Source organism: Silene latifolia, chromosome 2, assembly GCF_048544455.1.
Source record: "Silene latifolia isolate original U9 population chromosome 2, ASM4854445v1, whole genome shotgun sequence".
In the NCBI taxonomy this organism is placed as follows: domain Eukaryota; kingdom Viridiplantae; phylum Streptophyta; class Magnoliopsida; order Caryophyllales; family Caryophyllaceae; genus Silene; species Silene latifolia.
In genome coordinates, this window is record NC_133527.1 from 60,742,288 (window position 1) to 60,763,629 (window position 21,342).

Sequence of the window (21,342 nt, forward strand, 5' to 3'; positions counted from 1 at the left end):
TTGCTTTTTGCCATTTTTGTGAAAGCTTGTCATCATGTGACTTGTTTTCCATCCTTTGTTTTATGAAAACTTATGATCTCTTTTGGATAATTTCAAACACTCTTTCTCTCCTTTGCCTTTTGAATAAGAACCCTCTTTTGTGTAAGTTTGGGAAGTTGTCGAGACTTATCACATGTGATGGTATTTGACCCTTAAAACCCTAACAACCCACCTTGCTTACCCTCCCTATAAAAGGCGTGCCTCATCCTCTCAAAACCTCAAGACTTTTTCTGAGATTTCATCTAAGTTTGCAAATTGTTTTTAAAGCTTAAAAACCGAGTCTTTACTTTGCAAAACTTTTAAAAGTCTTCAAGTGTTACAATCATGGCTACTGTTACTTTAATATACTAGACTTTCTCACTTATGAATCGTTGATCTTGTAAAGTTGTCCATCCCAATTCTTTTTAAGAATAAGCTAGTGGAAACTTGATCCTTATAACATTCTAAGTTTGTTTGTAGAGTTTAGGACGGAGTAGTCTTCAACTCTTTGGCAACCGGAGTTGGTTGCGAGTTGACTTGTTCTAGAACGGAGTAGTTTTTGAACTTGTGTCACAACCGGAGTAGGTTGTTGTCTTTTTATTGTACGGGTTTTTTAGTATTCCGAGTAGATCACTAAAATTAATCAATAAAAAGTAGATTGGACGTAGGTAATTGAGTTCTTGCCAAACCAATTCAAAAATCTCGTGTTTGATTTTATTTGTTTTTTTCTGCTGCTCTTTATTTCGTTTGCATTTGCTTTGCTTAACTCTCGAAGTAACAGTTCCACATACTGTCACATTTGGTCTGCAATCTGTACTTCATAAACTGAGATAAATAGCTACAGTCAGAACAATTGTTACCTTCTTACTTCAGCAAACGTTCATTTTAATACTCGTTTAATTTCTCTATATTATTCGAAGTATTCTCACGTCTCTTTCCATTCTACAACTCACTTTAAATTGATAAAGTTGAAGTTAAAAATTTTAAATAGTACCTAATTCACCCTCTCCCCCTCTTAGGTACTTGAATCCATAAACTCAACATGAATGCTTGTGTGCTTTGTAAAGCATTGATTGTACTGGTGAAGAGTGAGTTATGTCACTCACAGAAGATGTAGAAGGACTCTCCGGTGGATCACAAGACATGAAAAAAAACAAAGATTTGTTAAGCCTTGTTATTCAATTTTACTCATCAACGATAAGCCTTGTTTGTTTGATTTAGGTTAATTTTTGATTAATCTATTACTTATGTACTGTTTTATTTCCAATTGTTTGTTCTCTTAGGGTGGGTTTGGATTGAGGGATTTGGAGAGAAAGGAAAGGGAGGGAGAGTAGGAGATTTAAAATACTTTATTCGGATAGCAAATGAGGGTGGAGGGAAATGAAGGGGAAACGATTTGGAGGGATCCATTTTCCCTCCTCCAAGGCAAATTAAAATTTCTCCACAATAGACAAGATTTAGAGGGAATTGTATCCAAACACCCACACCCCATTTCCCCTCCCCTTCCTTTCCCTCTCTTTCTCTTCCCTCCTTCCCCCTCCCCTCTCTTTCCCTTCACTTTTCCTATCCAAACACACCCTTAGGGTGTGTTTGGATAGCAAAAGTGGAGGGAAAGGGAGGGGAGGGGGAAGGAGGGAAGGGAAAGGGAGGGGAGGGAGAATGGAGGAGGTGATTTTCCCTATAAATCTTACCTATGTTGGTGGGGAAATAATTTGCCTTGGAGGAGGGAAATGGAGGGATTCATTTTCCCTTCCTTCCAAATCCCTCCACCTTCATTTTGCTAACCAAAGAATGGATTTCTCATCCTTCCAATTCCCTCCCCTCCCTTTCCCTCTAAATCCCTCAATCCAAACACACCCTTAGTCTCTTACCGTGCTTCTGATTTGGTGCTTAGGTTGTATGTTCATTGATTTCATTAAGAATCGATACATTCCGTTTTATATAATTCCTTAGCCATGAACACACTCATACCCAAACAGGTTAAATAATATCGCCCCCTTCAATTTTCAGTACGTCTTCCTTAGGACGGGCTTAACTTGAGAAATTGTCAACATTTTATGAGTAAAAATGACCATTTAGTGATAAAATGTTATAATTAAAATTGTCACTTCTTAACAAAAAATTGATAGTAACATTTTATAAAGAAATATTTATGTTTTATCGTAAAATGGTCACATTTTGATTGTCTTAATTTCAGACGGAAAAAGACCCAAGGCAGTCTGAAATGAGAATTTCCCTTCTATTTACTGAAATATGAGTAAATTGCTTCTCATGTACATGTTGTTAGTAGTACTAGTTTTTACTTACGGACTTTGAACAATCAAGGGAACTACCTGATTCACTCGATTCCTCAACAACTTGAGGTAAGTGAACTTCAGTGGCATACGACGTACTGGACTACAGTATTACGTACTACTTTTAAAATGTGTTTCTTTTCCTTTAGATTTTTTGTGGGGCAATGATAATATTTGTTTGTTAGATACTCCTTTTAATTCATCCTTCAAGTATATGTTTACTTGTAGTAGACATAATGTTATATTCGGAAGAAGAAGTCGATAAGGTTCATGATTTATGGACGAACTATTCTCTTCATATTTGTCACGCACACTGTTTAGATTTTTGGTTGATGCGATGGTTGAATAAATATTTGGCACCAGTTATTTACCAGCTTTAACTCGTTATGCGTGTAGATTTGCTGAACATCCTAGAGAAATGCAACTGTAATTCTTTAGGTTCTTGTGGATTGCTAACTTCATTTAACTTTTTTTTTTCATGTTTTTTTTTACCATTCATTCCCATCTGCACATTTCTTTGATGTAAGACTACACTGGTTTTAAACTATCTTAACGCTTGTGTTTCACCAATATTTCCCACACCTGGATGAAGAGCTATAGGAGCAGGAGTCGACTACAAAAGCATGTTCTTAATGATATGTCAATCAGCTGCCAAATTGAGAAATCCTATTGTTTTGAGTTATTTAGATTGGCTTTATGTTCAGAAATTGTATTACTAAGTTTGTAGGAGGTGTTGCTTCATTAACATGAAAAACGCTGCGTTTGTTTATATAAGTGTTGCCTTTTCAACAACAAAAGTGTCGCAAATGCATATAAAATTGTTGCTGAAAAAAAGTGTTGCATATTTAAAATAGGTGCAACACTTTTAAAAAATGTTGCCTTAACTCATAAAGTGTTGCACTAAATGTTGCATTGAGCTATTGCAACGGAGCTTTAAGCAGCACATCTAAAAGTCTTGCCTCAAGTATAAGGCAACATTTATAAGACATTTTGCAACATTCACATGGTGTTACCATAGCCTCATTTTGTAGTAGTGGCGTTATCGCGGGGTGTCACACTACAGATGATACAGTAACATGCACATTATGACTACAGATAATGCACATTACAATTAAACTGATAGGACATTTCTTCTAATAGTGTTTTTTCCATATGACTACAGATGATGCATATTACAATCACATGCACATTATGACTACATATAATGCACATTACAATTAAACTGATAGGACATTTCTATAGATAATGCATATTACAATTAAACTGATAGGACATTTCTTCAGTGGCAATTCTGCATAGGGTAATAAACACAAGCAATTTTACTTCTAACTAATTAAGGCTTATAAAATGATGTATTCCTACAGATGTTCATGGTCATTCTTTTAAATGGAACTTTTTGTCCATTGTCATGCTTTTATTCGAATATTTATTATACTGATAATGTTCATTTGTAAAATTGTTTATATGTAATCAGCTTTGCATGAAGTATTCATGTGGATTTTGATTTAGATTATATAAAATGAATTGAATGTTTGATGCAGTGTAGTAAACAAAGAAATAAACCATAAAATAATACTTTATTAATAATAAAAATATTTACAAAAGTCATTGTAGGCTTTCAAACTAAAGCCAATTGAAGGCTTTTGAAACAAGAAAAAAAAAACACAACTAGAAATAATATATGCGAAATTAATCTAGCAGTCAAAGTCATAATAACCCTCACTGCCAGATTTATCATCATACAACCTATACTTTTCTTCTTCTTCTTCTTCTTCTTCTTCTTCTTCTTCTTCTTCTTCTTTTTGGTGTAATGTGAGTATATTATATATCATATCAAAAAAAGATAATTGCATGAGGTTCTAGGATCGAATCCTAATACAAGCATATCAAACCAAAACCACATTTTGCAGCCAAAGGAGATCAGACTGATCAACAACAGCCCTACATTTCAGTTTAACCCTCCTCTTAATATCATCCTCTATACGAACAACAACTACTTCAGGTCTTAGCAGCCAGTCATTGATCCTGGCATTGTTTCTTTGAAACCAGATGAAGTAATGATAAGCATTGAACATGGCCACCTTAATCTTCCATTGCATAGTATTCCTGTTTTCTGCACTCAATCTGTCTACTGTTGGAAATGTGCCTCCAAACCAATGCAACAGACAACTCTGAACTCTGACAGAATACACACAGCTCGTAAACAGATGCTCCACTGTTTCAGGTTGTCTCTCGCACAGTACACACCAGTCATCTGCACAGCAGCCAAACCTGAACAATTTACTCTTCACATTCATTCCTTCATTCATTCTCAGCCAGGTAGTCAAAGAGTGTTTAGGGATGTTCCAATTATTCCACACAATAGTAGTCCAATTCAGAGTGGTTTGATCAGGAGCAAGCCAAGCATACCCACCCTTGATTGAGTAACCTTTAGTGCTCATGGTCCATTTGCTGTCATAAAAACCATCCTTGAGCTTTTCTTTTACTTTACAGATATTTTTTCAAACCCAGGTTGCATTAGCAGGAGGAGAATAGCTATGCCAATCTTGATTTTTAATATACACATCATTGATCCACTTAATCCAAAGCCTATCAGCTTTGCAATAGATCCAATTAACCAGTTTTCCCACAGTGGCAATATTCCAGACATCAGCTTTCTTTATACCCAAACTTCCCTCCTTTTTAGGCAAAGTAACTTTGTCCTAAGCTACAAGGGGTACTCTGTGGTAATCAGGGGAGCCATCCCAAAGGAAATTCCTGCAAATGGCCATAATATGGTTAATGATGCTTTTAGGGATAATGAAAATTTGAGCCCAATAGTTCTGTAGAGTGTTGAGAATAGCATTGATGAGAGTCACCCTGCAAGCATAAGAAAGTTTCTTGGCTCCTAGTCCTCTGATCCTTGCCACCATCTTTTCAGTTAAGGCAGAACATTCTTTCTTGGTGAGCCTACCTGCTTTAATAGGCAATCCTAGGTACCTGAAGGGCATGGTGCCTTCCCTGAAACATGTCACCTGTTTAGTACCCTCTCTAATGTCCTCAGGAACTCCATTGAAGAATATTTCAGACTTGGCATTGTTCATGGCTAAACCAGATGCCTTAGAAAAAGAGGAGAAAGCTCTCATGAGAAGCCATATGGACTGGGGCTTACCCTTGTAGAAAAGAAGTAAATCATCAGCAAACATGAGATGTGTGAGCTTCAAATTCTTGCAAAGGGGGTGATATTGGAAAGGCCATCTATCTGTAGCAAATTTAATCAGTCTTGTTAAGTACTCCATGCATATAGTAAAAAGAAGAGGAGAAATAGAGTCTCCCTGCCTCAGTCCCATTTGTCCTTTAAAATAACCAAAATTATTTCCATTCAATGACAAGGTAAATGAGGTAGACCTCACACATTGCATAACTAACTGGATGAAGTGAGAGGGAAAATTGAGGCCATGTAGCATCTGCTCAACAAAATCCCACTCAACCGTATCATAAGCTTTTTGTAAATCAATTTTGAATAGGCATCTTGGAGTGACAGCTTTCCTGGAATACAGATGAATGATGTCCTGATAAATAAGGACATTTTCAATGATAGACCTACCTTTGATAAAGGCTCCTTGGTTCTCATGAATGATATCAGGCAAAACTGTAGCCAGCCTATTACAAAGCAATTTAGATATCACCTTGTAAATCAAGTTACAACAAGCTATAGGTCTGAAGTGGCTAACAGCAGTTGGTCTGTCACACTTAGGGATTAGAGTGATATTAGTTGCATTTATCTGGGTGAGCCGACAACCAGTAGTAAATAAGTCCATTATAGCATTGCATACCTCATCCCCAACAATGTCCCATGAATCCCTGATGAATCCACTGGACTATCCATCAGGCCCAGGAGCCTTATCCTTAGGAATAGAGAACACTACACCTTTAATTTCTTCTTTAGAGACATGAGATAATAAGGATGTATAATGTTGATCACTGCAAAAGGAACCAGTTTGCAGTACCTCCATTCTCACCTGTTCAGTCACCTTCTTGCTGCCCAACAAACCCTGATAAAACTTCAGGAAGTCATCCTGAATACTGAATGTATCAGTATAAAGTTTACCATTCTGATCTTCAATCTGTACTATCTTGTTTCTCAGGCATCTTTTCTTAATAACATTGTGAAAATAAGCTGTATTGCTATCCCCTTCATCTATCCATTGAGCCTTAGTTTTCTGTTGTAAAAAACTATCCCTAGCTTTAGACCATAATCTCACCTCATCAAGAGCCTGCAACTCAAGAGCAATAAGATCAGGGTTATCATAATTGTCCTGTAGTTGCATATGAATATCCTCAAGTGTATGAATGGGTTTGCTTGCTTTGATCTCTACATCTGAAAACCATTATTTGTTAAGATTTTTAAGGCCTCCCTTTAGAGCTTTCAGTTTCTTAACCACCCCAAACATCTTTGTACCATCAATCTGCTGACTCCAAGAACCCCTTACAGTATAAAGAAAATTAGGAGCATCACTCCACATATTAAAGTATATAAAGCTATTGGATCTCCTGCCATCCAATTTAACATTTCTGATAATGCAAGGACTGTGGTCCATTAGCCCCTTAGGATGAAAATGAGCATGCATACCAGGGAACACTACATCTACCCACTCTTGATTGACTAGGAATCTATCCAATCTACTGTACTTCCTATGGCCAACTTCTTGCTTATTTGTCCATGTGAAGTAGGCACCAGTTGCTGCAATATCTATCATACCACAAGCAGACAGGCAATCAATAAAAGTATCCATATCCTCCTACTTAGTAGCAGCCCTAAGCCTCTCTTCTGGAGAGATTACAGTGTTGAAATCACCTGCTAATGCCTAAGGCACATCACACTGACCTGCAACTGACTTCAATTTATCCCATAAGTCCAATCTCTCTGAGCCCTCATTGAATGCATATACAATAGTGAGGAAGAACACTTGCTGGGTTGCCTTAATTAAGATCTTAGAATGAATGAATTGAGGATCATATTGAATGATATGAACATAAAAAACAGTAGGCCTCCATAACAACCAGACCCTCCCTCCTTTGTGCAAACTGCAATTGGTTGTAACACTCCATCCCTCAAGCATATTATGAGCTATATTAGCAACATTAACACCATTTATTTTTGTTTCTAAGAGGCCAAATAAACAGGCTTCATTATTTTGAATAAAACTTTAAACTATTTTTTGTTTATTCACACTATTCATACCACGAACATTCCAAAACCCTATATTATTCATTATTATTAATAGTTATTTGAGGGTCACCAATATCCAATACCTGATTCTCTAAATTTTCATTCTCCTCATCTGTAATATCTTCCACCTGAATGCTGACATCATCTTTAGCATTGTCAGGAGGTTCAGCAGCTGAAACATGAGACCCTGCAGCTGCCACTGGTTCAGGAGTAGTGTTCTCAATCAGACGAGGGGGTGCCACTGTAGACAGAGCAGGGAACTCTTTGTCAGATACAACAGGATTGCTCACATTCTTAGGAATAGGTCTCCAAACTTTCTTAACAGTAGGCTTAGATTGAGCATTCCTAGTCTGATCCCTTCTGCAATTTTTGCCTTCATGCCCTAAACCCTTACACCTATCACACAGTATAGGCTTCCATTCATATTCAACATTTCATATCACAATCTTGCCATTCTCATCACGAAATTTAACAGATGAAGGAAACCCTTGCCCCAACTTCAACTCAACCATTGTTCTAGCAAAGCCAAGTCTTGTTTTGTTCGTGGTTGCAGCATCAGACTTCACATAGGGACCAACTAAACCAGCAATGGAGGGTAAACATGTACCCCAAAACTTGAGAGGTAAACCATGGATACGAATCCATGCTGGCACAACTTTCACTTCTTCCTTCAGGAGATCAATATCCTCTTGCTAAGGCTTAACTATCAATGGTTTATTATCAAACATATGATATCCTGCATTTAGCCCTTCATCTCCTTGAATCTTACCAAAAAAAATCCCATTTGGTAAGAAGGAGACCTTGTCAATACCATTTTTACCCCATATTCTATGCACATGTCCCTGCAAAACCTCCCAAGGAGGATTTGCACCTAACACAAAACAGTAAACAGCCGGATTCCAATACGTTATTTCTTCACTGACATCCTCAGGGGTGAAATGCAACAGATCCTCCCCAATTGTCTCAATATTCTCGTCTGTCACCACTACCTGGTTGCGTGCACCTTGCTTTTTACCCCTCTTTGTCACCCATTGGATGCTATCAGGGTTCTCTTCATCCTCAAAGGACAGACCAGGGATTGTATTGACTTCATGCATGGATTTGGTACGTAAAACATCTTCTTCTTCTGGCCCCTGCTTCTTCTCACCACCAGTCCTCCTATCACTCCCTTTCCAGATCCACTACTACTACTACTTTTATTATGTTTTTTTGGTGAATTTGATGTAGAAGAACGAGCCATTGTCATGAAGATTAATGCCCTAGATGGAGATGAGCATTCGCACTTTCAGTCAGCATTAGGGTTTTTTGAAAACCTAAATTATTTTGTGAATTCATCATCATCATCTTCTTCTTCTTCTTCTTCTTCTTCTTGTTGTTGTTGTTGTTGTTGTTGGTGTTGTTGTTGTTGTTGTTGTTGTTGTTGTTGTTGTTGTTGTTGTTGTTGTTGTTGTTGTTGTTGTTGTTGTTGTTGTTGTTGTTGTTGTTGTTGTTGTTGTTGTTGTTGTTGTTGTTGTTGTTGTTGTTGTTGTTGTATTTGTCGTTTATGATGGGCATTTTTTTCTTTTCTGGTGGAAAAACATCTGCAAAGACAGAATCTTTTCACCAATGTCCCTCCCCTTGTTACAGAAAGAACTCCCCTGTTATTTTCAGCAACCAGTTGTTGCTGATAATCAATGTCCACTTTTGTGGTGTCAGTTCCTATAAGGAACCAAGATGATCAGGTCTTACAAACCTCGGCCATATTTTTTTTTGTCTTGCTTCTCTAATCTATTAAAGATCAGAGAAACAGTGTGTGGGTTTTCCAAAGTGGGTGAAGATTCATGGTGTCTGATGGTTTAGCCATCTGAATGGCATGATCATCTTCGGTGTTAATCTATTGATTAAAGAACTGGCATTTTATCCAGTCATTGTAACCGTTGATGAAAATATTTTTTTCGTCATTATTTTGGTAGTGTGGTGTGCGGCTTTGAGGGAGAGACATTTTTGTTTTTGAAGAGTAAATAATTTGATTGGAGATAATGATGAAGAAGTAAGGATTGCATGTAAGTTTATTGTCGGACTTGTTTATTTATATATTGGTTTAGAGGTGTGAAAGTAATTGATTCTTGCAACAGTTGTGTCATTTCACCACAAACACAAGTTTGAAAAACCGTGAAAATCAGCAGTCATATCATAATCATAGTAATTATTTAAATCTTTTAGTTCCTTATCTTCTATTTCCCTATCTTTTAGTGTCCTTATGTAAATAATAAAATGTTCATTTTCAAATAATATAATGTGCATTGTAAATCTAATTTATTTAATTAATTGAATTTTTTTTCTGGTTTACGTAAGTTAAATTTTTTAGTCTATGTCCATTAATTAACGCTATGTTGGAATTCATACTTCATACTAATGCTATATTGGAAATAGTAGTGGATAAGGTCATGATTACATGCACATTATAACTAGACATATTGCACATTACATTTAAACTAATTTGACATTTCACTTCAATGAACAGTAGTATGAATCCACTTGCTAATTTAATTAATTGAACATGTAATTTTATATATAATACAATGTACATTTTGAAAAAAATACAATGTGCATTTTCAATTTAATTTACGTCTTTACTTGAATTTTTTATTTTAGACTCATGTAACTTGTAAAACAAATAATGCACATTACAAAAACAGTTGCACATTACATTAATCGTCATAAAACAAGTTGCAATGTATATATTTGTCATTCTGAACAGTTGAGTCTTTTCATCTAAAGAATAGTGAAAATCTATGATGACATCATTTCTAAGATTACATGCATGGTAATAAATTCATGCACATTATAACTACAAATAATGCACATTACAATTAAACTGATAGGACATTTATTTGCACAGTGTGTTCTCCAAAAGACACCTCATTATTAAAACATGCAAAATAATTATAGCACATTATCATTATAGCTAATTTAGCACTTTCTATCATAAAAATGATATACGAAAATGTTATCACACACATTTAAATCAATGTTGACAGAAAAATAAATCGTGTTACAAAAAGAACGTCGAATTTTACGAAATATATATTAAACATTATTAAAAAATCAATCTTAACAATAAATTGAGAAACGAATTTAATAAATCTGATTCAACATACCTTAATATTGATTGAGGCAGACAAAAACTACAGATAAATGAAAATCTACTTAGCCAATGTTTGTTGAAATTACGCGATGTTCTTTGCAATTAATCGAAATTTGCAGACGAATGAAGTAGATAAAGGATGAATTTATCGAAAATTGCAGATGAACTGAAAATCAATGAATATAATTATGATGAAATCAATCGATTTTGTTCCAAAAATTTGACTTTGTGCAGATGCGTACTTTCTTTCTCTTCTTTTTATGGAATGTTTTAAAGATTATCATATTCTATAATCTTAAGCGTATATTTTCTCCATAGACAGCTCAGTTGGACTGGTAATAACGCACATCATATCAGAGCCGTCATATTAGATTAATGGACGACTGAGATCCGTTCTCACCGTTCTCAGAATAAGGTCGTTCTCACCGGAACTCAACCCTTTATTATTATTATTATTATTATTATTATTATTATTATTATTATTATTATTATTATTATTATTATTATTATTATTATTATTATTATTATTATTATTATTATTATTATTATTATTATTATTATTATTATTATTATTATTACTACTACTACTATTACTACTACTACTATTACTATTACTATCATTACTATTATAACTATTACTATTATTACTATTATTATTATTACTATTATTATTATTATTATTATTATTATTATTATTATTATTATTATTATTATTATTACTATTACTATTACTATTACTACTATTATTATTACTATTACTATCATTATTACTATTACTATTATTATTATTATTATTATTATTATTATTATTATTATTATTATTATTATTATTATTATTATTATTATTATTATTATTATTATTATTATTATTATTATTATTATTATTATTATTATTATTATTATGGAATGTTTTAAAGATTGTCACATTCTATAATCTTAACCTTATATTTTTTCCGTAGACAACTCAGTTGGACTGGTAATGACGCGCATCATATCAGAGCTGTCGGATTAGATTAATGGACGACTGAGATCCATTCTCACCGTTCTAAGAATAAGGTCGTTCTTACCGGAACTCAACCCTTATTATTATTATTATTATTATTATTATTATTTATTTTTTATTATTTTTTTTTTATAAAAGGATGCGCGCAGCTTTCATTAAAAGAAAAATAAAAGTTTACATGAAATTGGTGGGGAGCCGAGAGACAATCTGGGCTCCCACACCCTTAGCAACAGCAAAGCTAAGTAAGGTTGGTCCTACCCTAGAGGATCAATCTAGTTTTCTTACCTAATAAAAAAAAATACAGCAAAGTTAAGTCTAGTAAAAATGTAAGCGGCCACCCGAGCCCCCGCATCCTGAGATACCGAGAATTTCTGGATCCGCTTGAGCAAGGCAACAACATCTGAACTCAGCTCCCCAAGTGAAGAGAAAGAGAAGGGAAGGAAACCATAACCCGCTGTCGTGCACAAATCCCCATACTTAGCACACTTACGTTGAGCAACATCAGCGACAACCCGGCCAGGCACAAAATCCGTCATCCCAATCTGAATCAAAGGAGAAGACCCTTTCAAGTCAACGCGCACATCATGCCCTCTGTCCCAAGAATAAAGCAGCAAATCTGCAGGACGAAGAGAGCCACCATGCCCGTCAACCAACCCGATATCAATCTCCTTGCCCGCAGCAATACCAGATCTATAGCAGATGTCGAATAGAGTATCACGGACAAGGTTGTGCCGATATTTAACGCCCACAAGATGCAAGACAAGAAACAAATATGGTCCCCAAAAACATCACCAGCAAAACCCCGAGAGCAAGCAGGACAGGGCCTAGATACCGTGAATAACGGAACACCCAGACGATACCCAAGCACACTACGGTAAGTCCTCCCGTTCATAGTCTGACCCAACCCTGAGATAGGAACCGCACGCAACCAATCAGAGGAGTGGGAACCCTGCTGAGACTGCCACAAATCAAGCTGGCATGGTGTCAAGGAGAAAACAGACTCTGAGGCAGCAGCAACCGTCGTAAAATATATGTCTGCCAATTTCTTCATAAGTTTGGGGGCAGCAATTTCACTAGGGTTACCTAAGATACCAGAACCTGTAGTCGCAGTAAACACCCGCGCGACATCGTCAAAAGCAGGGCCAACAGCTAAAATACCAGAAGGTCCGAGGAGCTTAGCCTGCAAACGGGACGCAATAAAAGCATAGTGTAAAACATCTCCCGCCGCATAGATAACAAGACCACCAAGGTGAAAAGGGAATGTAGCAAGGCGCCACTGCCGATCCCCAAAACCCGGGCCAGAGGCGGTGACAATACGTTCAAAGCTGGAACGAAAAGCAACATCACAAGGAAGATGGACCGACCCAAAAACACCAGGGGAGCACGTACGAAGGAAGATATAAAGCTTAGAAATACCAGAACAAGCTCGAAGTAGAAGCAACCCACACTGTGGGTCCTCAATCCTCGCAACCAAGTCCATTAGCGCAATGGTCTTAGTTACTCTCTTCGCCACATCTCACTGCCAAACCCAGGACAAGCACTGACAGGTCTACCCAAAACTGTAACACCGCGCAAGGGCCGAGCAATAGAAGGGGGGGAAACCCCAGGAAGCGGACACTGAGGATCCTCAACAGGCCAAAAGACCTCCGTCTTGGAGACATTAAGATGCAGTCCAAAACGAGAGCCATCCGTCATAATCAAATCCAAGACCTTCCCCATCTCCAATGTATCCCCCACGATAGTGCCATCATCCAAGTACCACGCCTGCATAGTGAGGTTAAAAGTGTCCCGGATTTTGCATACTAATGGATACAAAACCAAAGCGAAAAGCAAAGGGCCAAAAGGATCATCCTGCCGGACACCCTAACAAGACCACAAGCAATGCTCCTCATAAAAAAGACGGGCAGGGCTGGAATAACAAAGCTCCACTCAACGGGAAAGAACCGGGCAACGACAACGGACTTCCAGAAGCATGGTCGCGCGATGACCAAGGTTGAAAGCATTCTGGAAATCAACCAGCAACATAGAAAGTCCCACCTCAACAAGATAGCCTCTCCTCCACCGGACACACCAACCCCAAACTGAAGGCCAGCAAAGTAAGAAAACAAGGAAGGACCAACCAGAAAAGCACCAACTTTAGAGACAAGCCGTCTCTAAACAGTGTCAACAGCAATCGGACGAACACCACCACCTGGTTTAACAAGCGGCGTGAGAGGGGCACCGACAATGTACTCAGCCAGAGCAAGAGGACACCGGACCTCAAGAAAAATATTAACCACTCTAGTAATAGAAGTGATCAAATCATCGGAGATAGCCACAGCTGCGCCACTCAAACAGTCCATGAGGTACTGGGCGCGAAAGCCATCCCTCCCACATGAAGTACTGCGTAGGAAGCTCCGAATCATATCCAAAACCACTACCGAAGAGGCAACCAGAGGATGATGATCCCCAGACAAAGGAGGCAATGTAGGAGGCGGGGCGACATGATGCTTCTCACGCGAGGCCACACGAGTGGCATCCGCTTCAAAGTACTCTCAACATTAGAGAAAACAGTCAGACTATCAATAAGAGTTTGACGCGTAAGCTCTAAAGCACCATCATGACAATGGCGGACCTAAAAATATTTCTGCCATACAGCCTTAGTAAGGCCTTTACCAAACCCATCCGGACACGCATGAAGACTCGAAAAAGGACAATGAAACCGTACAAGTTCAGGCATGAAGGAACACACCACCAACCTGCACAGAAAACTATAGAGCCACCAACAACCACCACCCGAACGGAAACCACTAAAAGGCTCACGCACAAGCAGCTAAGAGCTCAAAGTGTACCCGCTACCAGCATCCAAAAGGGCAGCCCAGCTGACCACCAACGCACCACCCACTCCAGTGATGATCAATAACCAACCGAGAACACCAACACAACCACAAAGTCTGTCGGCAAAAGTACCCAAACCCCACAACACCCGCTACCCGTAAAACCCACACAACCCACCCAATAGTAGCAGAGGTGGTAGAGGTGGCCGGACACCGGAGAACAGAGAGCCAAAGAAACCAGCAACACGGAAAGAAGAAAAGAGAACCGTAACCGAAACCAAAACAAAAGAAAAGGCAGGCACTTACCAGCAAAGGATCTTAGGGCAGAGCCGTCAAACCACCACCTTAGACCGGCGACGTGAGGTCTGGTGGCCCAATGGTTGTGGTAGAGGGAATAACCGGCGCAGAAAACGACAGAAACCCCCGACAAAGACAACCTCTCCCTCACGATATCCCGACAATGATGGCAGCCGTATGAAACAACCAACAGTCACCACCCTGACCGGCGACGTGAGGTCTAAAAGGTTGGCTTGGTGTGGTGGTTGGCAGCCTACGGCAGTAAGACGTCGGAAATGCTGGCGATTGTTTGCCCTAATTTACGCATAAATCGAAACCGCAGATAACCAACAAACTTACACCGACAAACCCACGACCGCCGGCGAGAAGGGGCCGGCGTGAGTCAGGAAATACGGTGATGGCAGTGGTGTGACTGACGGCGGTGGCAGAAACGCGTGACGGTAGCACAGTCGCACAATATCGCATATCGCCTCTCCCTCTCTCTCTCTCTCTCTATTATTATTATTATTATTATTATTATTATTATTGTTGTTGTTGTTGTTATTATTGTTGTTGTTGTTGTTGTTGTTGTTGTTGTTGTTGTTGTTGTTGTTGTTGTTGTTGTTATTGTTATTATTATTATTATTATTATTATTATTATTATTATTATTATTATTATTATTATTATTACTACTATTATTATTATTATTACTACTACTATTATTATTATTATTACTATTATTATTATTACTACTATTATTATTATTATTACTATTATTATTATTATTATTATTATTATTATTATTATTATTATTATTTTTATTATTATTATTATTATTATTATTATTATTTTTATTATTATTATTATTATTATTATTATTATTTTGCAAGAAAAGCATCTCCATTTTTATTCTTCCAAATTGGGAAAATAAAGAAGGAGTGATCATACAAGATCTATCCCCTAGCAAGCCTTCAAAAAAGGCTTACACAACTTAACCATTAAGGTGTTCTATTACATCATTCAAATCTATTCCTTTGCTTTGAGCAATAAGACGGATTCCTACAATATACTTGATGTGTCTAATCAAAAGCAAAGCTTGCGTTTCCTGACCTCTGAAGATTTGATGATTTTTTTTTTGCCATATTTGATTAATAGCAACAGTCAGACTTAAGATAAAACATTGATGCTTCCTATGTCTTTGATGCTTTCGACTTTGCCCCCATCTAAACTCCCTTTGCAAATTCATTCTTGGACGTTGAATCTTCATCCAGTCCAATAGGTGCTCCCAAATCTGCTTAGTATATGCACATTGAAAAAATAAATGACGATGAGATTCATCACTAGCCTTGCACAAATTATATCTGTTTACCAGTATGATCCCTTTTCTGATTATGTTATCAGCAATGGCCAATTTCTTTTCTGCAGCAAGAGTAGCAATAACTCTGTGCAGGAAGAATAATGGGGTTAGTTAGAGCTTTGGACCAAATTGTAACAGCACCAATAGGTCTTAATCCCGTGTATGCAACAACTATATTAAATTTCGCTCCCTTAACATATTGCTGTAAGAAGATCTGAGCTGCATCTACAGTGCCAAACCTCTAAAGGCAATAATCTCGAATAGACCTTTAAAGCTTTGAGAGAACCTGTCTGCAATATGAACAGTCCAAATATCACTGCCATTTAAAGCATAAGTCCTATGCCATCAAGCCTAAAGTCCTGTAGAGTGCTCAATCCTCTAAAGCCATTTCACTAGCAAGGCTCTATTCCAAGACAACATTTCCTTAACCCCAAATCCTCCCTCCAACAAGGGGAGGCAGATGGTTTTCCAACTTTTAGAAGTCAGGTGTCGCTTTCCAGCATCTACTTGCCAAAAGAAATCCTTAGTAATTTTATTAAGCAGCTTAATGACTCCCTTAGGCAACAGAATACTTGCACACCAATAAGTTTGTAAACCAAACAAGACTGAATTAATGAGTTGCAATCTTCCAGCATAGCTCAAAAAAGTGGAAGACCAGTGATGAATAGCTCCCTGTATCTTTGCAATAAGAGACCCAAAATGTTCAAGACAAGTCTGGACACATTCAGAGGAACTTCTAAGTACCTAAATGGGAAATTACTAGGAGTGAAATTAGTAAATTGCACAATTTCAGCTTGGACTGTTGGGTGAACACCTCCAAAGTAAATGGAAGTTTTGTCAGGATTTGCTTTATGTCCATAAATCCTACCAAACTTATCCAAGACCTGTACCACTGCTGCAACACAAGGCAAATCACCCCTTGTAAAGACCATTAAGTCATCAGCAAAGATAAGGTGGGTGAGATTTAGTTTAGTGCATTTTGGGTGATAAGAAACCTGAGGTTATTGGCAGATGACTCTAAGATACCTTGAGACTTGAGAGCACTTCCATGCTAAGAACAAAGAGCTAGGGGGAAAGGGGGTCACCTCGTCTCACACCACTCTTCCCCTTAAAGTAACCTTGGCTAGAACCATTTACTTTCACATAAAACCAGAAACCAGTCACACAACTCATAACCCATTTGACAAGCCCTGCTAGAAAATTAAAAGCAAGGAGCATGCTCTCAATAAATTTCCATTGTAAAGTATCAAAAGCTTTGTGTATATCAATCTTCATCAAACACCTGGGTGTTAGGTATTTTCTACCATAGCCATTAACCAAGGCTTGAGAAAGCATTACATTCTCGAAAATGTCTCTTCTCTTAATGAAAGTAGCTTGTTTTCCTCTAATATATCAGGTAGAATACCTTGCATTCTGTTGGCCAAAATTTTGCTGATAACCTTGTAGACAATAGAGCAGCAAGAAATTGGTCTGTAGTCAAGCACACTTTCAGTTACATTTTTCTTTGGGATAAGAAAAATAATAGTTGAATTGGCTTGTTTAGCAATCTTCCCAGTCCTAAAAAAATGATCTATGGCATGACAGAAATACTCTTTAATAATAGGTCAAGAGTGCTTAAAGAATTCCGAAGAGAAGCCATCAGAGCCAGGACTTTTATCTGAACCAATATTGAAAAGTGCAGCCTTGATTTTGGCCTCAGAGACTGCACCTTGCAATTTAAGCCAATCCTCTGAGTTAATAGTGCTGCCCCTGGCAACATAAGGACTGTCCAATGCCTCAACAGAAGCTTCCTCCCCTATGAGACTAGTATAGTAGTCCACAAAAGAAGATGCCACATTATATAATCCTGTCCTTCAAATACCATCCCTGTCTTTAATTGCTCCTATCATTTGCTGAGCTTTTCTTTCAGCAATCTTGGCAAAAAAGAATTTAGAACTACAATCATCATTATTAACTGACTGAATCTTAGGTTTCTGTCTAAGCATACTTAATTCTGCTTTCTTCAACTTACAAAAAGAGTCCAAAAGAGCTTGCTCAGTCATGAGGAGGGTTTCAGGTAAAGGATTAGATTGAAGAGCAGTCTGACATTGGTTAAGAGTAGTTCTAGCATCCTTAACCCGCTGAGCTAGATTGGAAATGTTTTCTTTATGTAAGCTGATTAACTCAGGCTTGAGACTCTTCATTTTACTGAAAAGAATATGCATATGAGTACTATAGAAAGTCTTCGTCCAATTGTTGTTCAGGATATTATCAAAAAGAGGAGATTCAGTCCAGCAATTAAGAAAGAAGAACCTCTTCATAACAATAACAGCAGGGAAAGTAGTAATTATTACTGGAGAATGGTCAGAGATCCCAGCAAGTGGGAAATGAGTAGTGGAATTAGGAAAGTGGGCTTACCAGATATGATTTGCCAAAGCTCTATCCAATTTAGACCAGACTATAGTATTAGAACCTTGCTTGTTAGTCAAAGTAAACTCACAACTTGTGCCAACAATGTCATCTAACCCAGCCTGTAACTGACTCTGATTAAAATCCAAAATATCATTCATGTCAGGGGAGGTATTACTGATACGTTTAGCAACATTCGTGACAAGATTAAAATCTCCTAGCAAGATCCAGTCCTCATTCAGCTTAGAACTTTCAGTCAAATGAGCCCATAAATCCTTACTTCTATCCCCATCATTGAACCCATACACCAAGGTCAGCCAAAAAAACTTCCCAAAAGCATAATGGTGGACTCTACAATGTATATATTAAGCCTTCACATCAAACTGATCAAGATGAGTGGTTCTAGGATCCTAGAGGCACCAGACTCTTCCATTATAGTGAGCATCATAGTTAGTAATACTACTATAGTTAGAAAAATTAGCATTAATGATCCTTTTAGCATAACTTTCCTTAACTCTAGTTTCCAAAATACCCATGATATCTAACCCATTACTATGAATAAAATTTCTAACCTCATTCTGCTTTAGTGGGTCATTGAGCCCTCTTATAATCCAAGTAGAAATCTTCATTAATAGGGTTTGTCAGGAAGATCAACTTCCTCTATTGTTATTACTGAACTACTCAAAGGAGTAGCAGAGATGCTTAAAATTTCATATCTATTAGACACAACAGTCTGAGTTAGGGTTTGGTTAACTCTGATTAGCTGAGACCTTGAAACAAGGGGTCCATAGTGCATTACAACTTTCTCCGCTAAACTGCTTCTCCCTTTCCTGAAAGGAGCCAAGCCTAGCCTATGGCATCCTGAGCCTCTTCTATTAAGCAAGGAATCAGTCAGTAAAGTAGGAGAAAGTGAGGTACCACCTATCCCTTGGCCTCCTGCCAGTCAAACTAATGGTTGCAGGGCATTCCTCTGCAGAAGAGCAACAATGTCTGGGCAAAAAGAGTTATGGCTTAGCGTGAGGGGTCTAAAATGCTTTACAGAAGAAGGACTAGAGACTGCCAATCTCCTCAAATGAGGTGATGGTTGCTGTGCTTTATCCATCCCTGAGGTACCATCTCTCCCTATGCATTAAGAGCCAATAGTCCTTGTACCCTCTGTAACCTTTGTAGTAGGAGAAATAACAGGTCTGTAAACTTTTGACATAGCAGCAACAACATGCTTCTTGTGATGAGCCGTGGCTGAAGCCCTTTGACCCTTACAGGTTTTGATCTTATGCCCTAGCTTCCCACAACCTTTGCAACAGAAAGGTAACCATTCTTAAGTCACCCTTTGATTGGAAGTGCCATGAAAAGGGGTCTTGATAGCAATAGTGTCAGGCAAGGGCTTAGCTATGTCAACTTCTATAAAAAATCTTACAAAGGAGAGTATTGTCTTCTTAGTAGTAGGGTGATTAGAAAACAGGGGTTTACCCACTTTACTAGGTATTCGACTCAAAATCCCATCAGTCCATAGAAATGGGTCCAAATCTGGAAACATAACCCAAACAGGGAGACATGAAACCTTCTCCATCTCCTGAGAAAATCCTGGACTCCATTGTTTTAGGATTAAGGATTTGCTACCAATGGTCCAAGGGCCCTCCCTCAGAACATTATTCATATCCTCAACATAAGCAAACTTAAAACTAAACCACTTTTTCTTGAAGTATTGAACAGTGGGAAGGGTGACATGATTCCAAGCTTTTTTGACAAAATTCGGGATATTCTTCAAAGTAGGTCTGGCCCCAAGAAGATTACCCATAAGAGTGTTGTCCTAAAAAGCTAATTCCTCCTTAATTTCATCCAATTCAATCTCAATTGCATCAGAATCAACACTACCAGCACATTAGTACAAAGACATGCCTAACTTCTTCTGGTCCGACACAATACTACTCCAATTTCTGGGATTTGAGGTCACTTTTGGAGGAATTGGGGGATCTTTAGAAACTTTAGGGGTAACAATAGGAGTATGTGTAGAGGAATCAAGATTAATTGGATTCCCAACATTTTCCGCCATTAAAACAGAGGTTTCAGGATGATCAAAATTAACCCCATAATTTACCCCCATAGTTATGGAATTCATTGCAATAGAGTGAGAACACAACGATTTAGATGCAGATTTATCTAGAGCTTAAATTATTAATTCATTAACCGTAGGATTTTTTTTCCGGCATACGAATTACCTGGGTTTCATCAAGCAAAGTCATTTCAGCCTCAGAATTCAAGATTCCTATACCATGAGCTAGTTGCAATGGTGGCCAAACTTTGGGTGGTCGTCCTCTTCCTCTTGCCATAGCGCGAAAAATGGCGAAGTAGTTTCGTCTTTCTTCGAGAGAATTTTCTCTTTCTAAAAACAAGAGAGGGAGAGAGAGTATTAGTAAGATTCTATTTATAGAAAGTTACTATTTTTGGAAGTTGCCTTCTTGGAAGGTTTCGTTTTAAAGGATTTGAATAATGAACAATTATGAAGTGGTTTTGAATACTTATATATCAGCTAGGTGTAAGGTTTCGAATAATAAACTTAGGATATGCTTAGTTTTGCCATTAGCTATAGAACTGATGATTGTCTTTGGTGGTCATGTGGGAGTGTTGCACCCTAGGAGTTATGTACATACACTTAGACTATGGCCTCGCACTGCAGAGTAAGATGCTGCCCTATTATGGTCGTGGAACCGCGGTACTTTAGCATAGTCCGAGTGAAAATCTATACTAAGACACTAAGTTGGTTTTCCATAAGGGGTATTTGATATTTTATCTTATACTTTAATGTTTTTGGACTTGTTTTGAATTTTCAATTGTTCAAATGCTTATTTA